The sequence below is a fragment of the Aegilops tauschii genome, chromosome 3, assembly GCF_002575655.3.
Source record: "Aegilops tauschii subsp. strangulata cultivar AL8/78 chromosome 3, Aet v6.0, whole genome shotgun sequence".
NCBI classification, from domain to species: Eukaryota; Viridiplantae; Streptophyta; class Magnoliopsida; order Poales; family Poaceae; genus Aegilops; species Aegilops tauschii.
Genome location: NC_053037.3, coordinates 160702868 through 160708512, shown reverse-complemented (window position 1 = coordinate 160708512; position 5645 = coordinate 160702868). Strand labels below are relative to the sequence as shown.

Genomic DNA, 5645 nt, shown 5'->3' with positions numbered 1-5645 from the left:
GCAAGAGATGCCTTTTCCGGATTATCTTCATCGGTGAAGGTCCAGTGAGCACAGTCTCCATAGCGAGCATTCAAGCCTGCAGTTTGGAGCTGTGATATGAAAGCATGAAGCTCCTCTAACTCAGCCCTCAACTTAATGGTCTGAGCATCCTTCTCACGTGTTGCCCCCTCGTCTGTTTCCTTGCCAGCCTGGATTTCCTCCACCTTCCTCTTGAGGCTTTCCAATTCCTCCCTGAGCCTCTCAACCTCTGCTACAGTCATGATGTATTCCTTCTCTGACCCTGCACCGGCCTTCTCTGCACTGTCCTCACCACTCTTCTCTGGCTTAGCATCACCCCTTCTCATGTCATCATTCCCTAGATACTCCTTACTGCATGGTGAGCACCAACCGCAGCTATGGTATCACCCATCTCCTCCAGAACAACAACAATCTTGGCACTGCCAGCAGCACCATCGGCCCCTGCAAAACGGGCCTCGATGGTCACAAGATGACATCCCCTGCCGACCTACTGCTCCATCAGGAAGAGCCTATCCTTGAGCGTGAAGCTCTGCCCCTCAAGCCCTTCTCCTCTACAATCAGCAGCAGCAGCTCCAACACACAACACCTCGTCCACTTACAACAGCAGCAAAACCAGCAACTCAGATGCCTAGCAGCAGCTCCAGCAGCTACAGCACACAGCAGCACTCAAGTGCAAGCAGCAACAATAGCCTCTTCCTCCTTCCTCTGCAAACAGAAGCAGCGAGCACAGCAGACCAGCACCAGCCACCAGCACACAGCTGCACCCTTCTCCAGCAGAATAGCAGCAACAGTAGAAGCAAAGCAACAACAAGCAGCAGTGCAATTCAGAATAGCAGCAGTTCGTCACCTCCTTCCTTTACCAATCTGCAGCAACAGCAGCTCGTCTGGATCCTCACGCACAGCAACAGCACCTCGTCTGCTTCACCTCCTCTGCTCCAGCAGCCGCACTCAAGTGCGAGCAACAGCAGGAGGACCCTTCTTCTTTCCCCTGGCGCAGCCGCTCCTTTCTTCTGGCCTCTCCTACCAAGCTTGCCGCCTCCAGCTCGCCGGACCCAGCCAGTCGTCGTCGCCCACGCAGCTCCTCTTGCAGCGCCCTGCCGCTCAGCCGCGCACGCACGCGCGCACACAGACACGCCCGCCCAGATGCGCCGCCGCCTCCTCGTTGGACCCCGCCGCCGGCCGGCGACTAGGCCACCGTCGCCAGTACCTCACCTGCGTCTTATACCATGTTGAATCGGGAAAGAAGTACCTTCAGACGGGGTTTTTCCTCGTGTCTGGTGGCTCGAGTAGGTGCACTTTGTGTATGGCGACTCACTTGGGAATAGGTGGACTGGATGCCCCCTTCTTGGTCAGCTCCTCCACATGGGCTTGGGCCCTAAGTGACAAAGTATGGTGGGCTTGGGCCCATACTGGTTCAACACTTTCTTTTTTCAACCTTTCATGAAAACCTATATGCATGACAGGCTTCTTAAATAATATAGTAGAGACTGACACCACAATCCTCTTTAAATACGTACATGGAAAACAACAACTGAATGCTGTAGAGTTGTTAGTGGATGTGCAGCAGCAGAAATTTAGTGATACTAAACTGCATACTATGTTAATCCTCATCAATGCTAAACTGTTCACATATCTTAGAGAGTTTTCCACTCTCAGTTGAGCAACTGAGTATATTTTGGAGGGAAAAATATGACGAGTCAGAATGGGTGAGCCCTTATTTAGCTTCTAACCCATCTCCCAGATTTCATCGCACTTAATTATTTTTTATCCTATGGTAGTGTGTTGTACGAGTTGTCCATAGTTATTTGGATTACTTAAACAAGGACATATCAGTATGCAGCAGATCTGTAGTTTGGAATTTTGTCAACTTATGAAAATAGTTGACCGTGGTAGGATCTGAAATGTTTTCCAGCGAATGGTATTTTTCATGTACACAGTAATTATCTACTAAATCATGTTAATCAGTGATATCCGTATATTTCCATGATTGTTGTTTCAACCCATGCTGACATATAATATTCTTATTGCAGATCAAAGCAAATGATAATACTGATCTAGAGGAAGGATATGATAGTTCGAAAGATGAAGTTTCATCGGTTTCCTCATACAACCCTTCCAAATCAAATTCTGACTTTCCATCAGGAACTGAACATCGACGCACTCCTTATCATCACGTCTTTCAACGAATGAAGCATTGTATTCTCAGGGAGAGCGCCCCACTTTCCCACCATATAATGCAATTCCTCGATTGTCAGTGTCCGAGATTTCTGATGACCATGGTGGAGGTAAAGAGTGAACCTTATTGTTTCTGTGGGACTGCTAGAGCTGCGATATTCACAAGGAAATACCAGTTTCATACTGTTAAATTCTGCTCTATAGGATTCTATCTGCCTTCTAATGATTAATGCTGTCTCATCTTACATATTGCCATATTAATTTTTAGTGTTTTAGCTCCCCGTTTTCTTTTCATGCACAAGGACCTCTCTTCAGTTCTCCTTAAAAAAAATTCAAATTGACTGGGCTTATTCCCCTTCCATTTCACAATGAAATAATGAGACTTACATTAGTCAGGTCTCCATGAAAATGCTACCTAATTGTCCTTTCTGTAAAAAAAGTCGTGGTTCTGTATGAACAAATTTTGATGAGCGTGTGTAAATGTTTAATGGTAAATACTTGGGTGTTTAATGAAGTAAATGGCACAAACAGGAATAGTGTCACCTCTAAGGAAGCTAGATCATTTGCATTTGGATCATCATCCATCAAATGGTCAAAGATTTTCTCTAGATTCAGATCGCCCAAAAGATGACGTTGGACTCCCTCTCATCCCAAAACATGTTGAACCGTCTGGATGTAAGCCACCATGTATCAGTTATGGAGTTATATTAATCCATCATTGCTCCTTTAGTTGTAAATTTACATGCCATGGGACCAACATTGATTTTGAATTCTTAGTTGCACATTCAATGTTTTGCAGCGGAAGGCTTTATGAGAGGAAGATCATACAATATACAAATAGATGATCAAGTCATGCTTCGTTTCTCACCAAAGAACTCTGACTCAACTTATTACTTTGGTGATATGGTATTCTAATTACCCTTATTGCGCTTGTTTACTGGCTTACTGCTTTGTTGTTGGTAGATTGATTATCTTAGTTTGCCGATTGCAAATTGGTGGAGCACTCACTTTTTTCCATGGAACTGGAACGCGAAGATGTCTAGAAGTAAAAGACCGAGTTTAATCTATTATTATGTATTGAATTGTGATTTAAACATATAACTAGTTAATGTGCTTCACAGATATCTATAACCTTGGAAACATCAGAAACAATTAATCCTCGTGTAATACACCCTTCACGAAGGGTCTCATCGACAGTAACCAAGGTATCATTTTTGCAGCTTGTGTTGTGAAAAATTGTACTATGTGCAGTTAATGTTTACTTGTTTAGCATTAAAGTCTAATTCGACAGAACATTTTAAAAGTAATCCTTGTTGTACATGTTCCATTCTATGATTTACAGACTGAACTTTGCCTCTAGTCCAAATGATGAGTAATTTAAGATATATATATATATCTCAAGTGTTAATGCCACATCGCCTATGCTTTTGTCTCAAGTCTTGACTAGTTCATGAAACTAGTACAAGGTTATGTTTGATGGTTTAGCTAAAGGGGTATCTCCATGATCAGATGCCATTTGTGCATGTAGTTTGATTAGGACGTAAACTTGATTTTGTTTGTTGGGATTACTTTAGATGCATGCCATTCCAAAGTACCCAATCTTGATAAATGGTACAATGAAGTTCCACCTTCAATAAATGCCACTGCAAAATCACCGTATTCACAAACCTGCCAGTAGACTTTGTTTTCACATGTATTGAATGCAAATGTCCTCGCCTTCTACTCCCTCGCCTATTTGAATATCGACTTCTATTCTGTAAAACACTAAGGCCTGTGTTATTTTGTGATCCAACGTTGACTCTTTGATCAGGTACACAACGAATATCATGAAGTTGTTGCAGATCTTCACCAGACAAGTTTTCTCTTTTCAATTCCTATTGATGGACCAATGTCATTTGCTACCTCAAAGGTTTCTGTACAGTGGTCCCTTAGATTTGAGTTCTTCACAACTCCGGCAGGAATGGACTCATCGAGGTATGGGACGTGATGATCTTCTGGAGTCGATTTTTGTTTACTATTACTCTTTCCATGTGTATGTGTTTATCGCAAGTTAGTCAAAAAGTCAAAATGATATACCCACCTTTTATGGAATTATATAAGCTGCATTTGGCTATTCAGTCTCCAACGAGCGATTTTGACTATAATTTTTTTACTTATAATAATGCCAAAATAGTAAAGAGATATATAGCATAAAGATTTTTGCTAGAAAAATACAATAATAGGATTCATGTATGCTCAGTACTTTTACACGTATTAGGGGCCAAAATTTTAAAACAGACTGCAGGCAAATAATGCACCTTGTATTTCTGGACAATACCTCTGAACATTTCAATACGCTCACTATGGTAACCAGTTTCTTGAGTTAACATTGCTTTGCTTATGTTTAGCAATTTTGGCAAAAGTATTGACTCGTATTGGTGAAGTGTTACTATTTCTAGTTTGTTGCTGCTAGCCTTGAGTGGTCAATTCTGGTCTCTCTTTGGCAGGTATGAGCACCCACTTCTTGTTGAGAAAAGAGAGAAAGGGGACTGGGTCCTCCCAATAACAGTTTATGCACCTTCAATGCGTAGACGAGCTACTCATGGAAGAAACGACAGATCTACGATAGTTGGAAATCTGTTCAACTCTTGAAGGTACGTAGTCTTGCTATATCTATAATCAAATTCTTACCTGTCGTCTCACCTTTTCCAAAACTGTTGCTTCCTGAAGCTGCATTACCAGAGTATCTTTTTTGCTAATGCAACAATGTCAAGGTAGTTGTTCACTACTAGGAATAGTTCTTAAGCGAGCAGTAACATTTTAATACCAACTGAAGTGTTCGTTCTTTTGGGTCGCAATTTATCTTCTGGTTGGTGTATAGCTCTAGGTTACAACTTGTATTTTTCCTCCTAGTTCTAGCGTTCACATATGATTTTATCTCTGGTCTGACTATGTTCAAACCACCTCTGTATTAGTTTATCGCTGTTGTACGCAGATAATCTGAATATCCTACTGTCTTGTATCTTACCTCAGACACACAAGTTGCTGCTGCTGTTATTTGAAAATCAGTACCTACGGACCTTGGGTGAGTACTATCTGTAGCTTGGCATGCATAACTGGGCCCAGGTCATATGTGTATACAATACCTTAAAGGTTTTGAAGAACAAAGGGAGTGAGGGGAAACTTGGGTTACACAAATAGTCTGCTTCTGTCTGATGCATAGGTCATTACCAGAGAACAGAACAGGAACTGTGGAACTTGATTTACCTGATGTGGACATCAGTAGTGCAAGATACCATACCGTCCGTTGGCGCATCCAATGTATACCATTTTACCGATGGACTGAATTTTTGGGGTGCTTGATTAAGCTATTGCACCCTTGTGGTTGGTTATATATACTTGGGATATCTTGCGTGTAATTCCATTGCTTTGTGGAAACCATACATGATTGTTTGCTTGCTGTCCGGGCTACA

At 42.2% G+C, this 5645-nt stretch overlaps 1 pseudogene; it reads left to right on the top strand.

Annotated features, from left to right (window-relative positions):
* The first annotated feature begins 373 nt into the window (after window positions 1-373).
* On the top strand, window positions 374-4970 carry LOC109736478 (uncharacterized; annotated as a pseudogene).
* The last annotated feature ends 675 nt before the right edge of the window (window positions 4971-5645 follow it).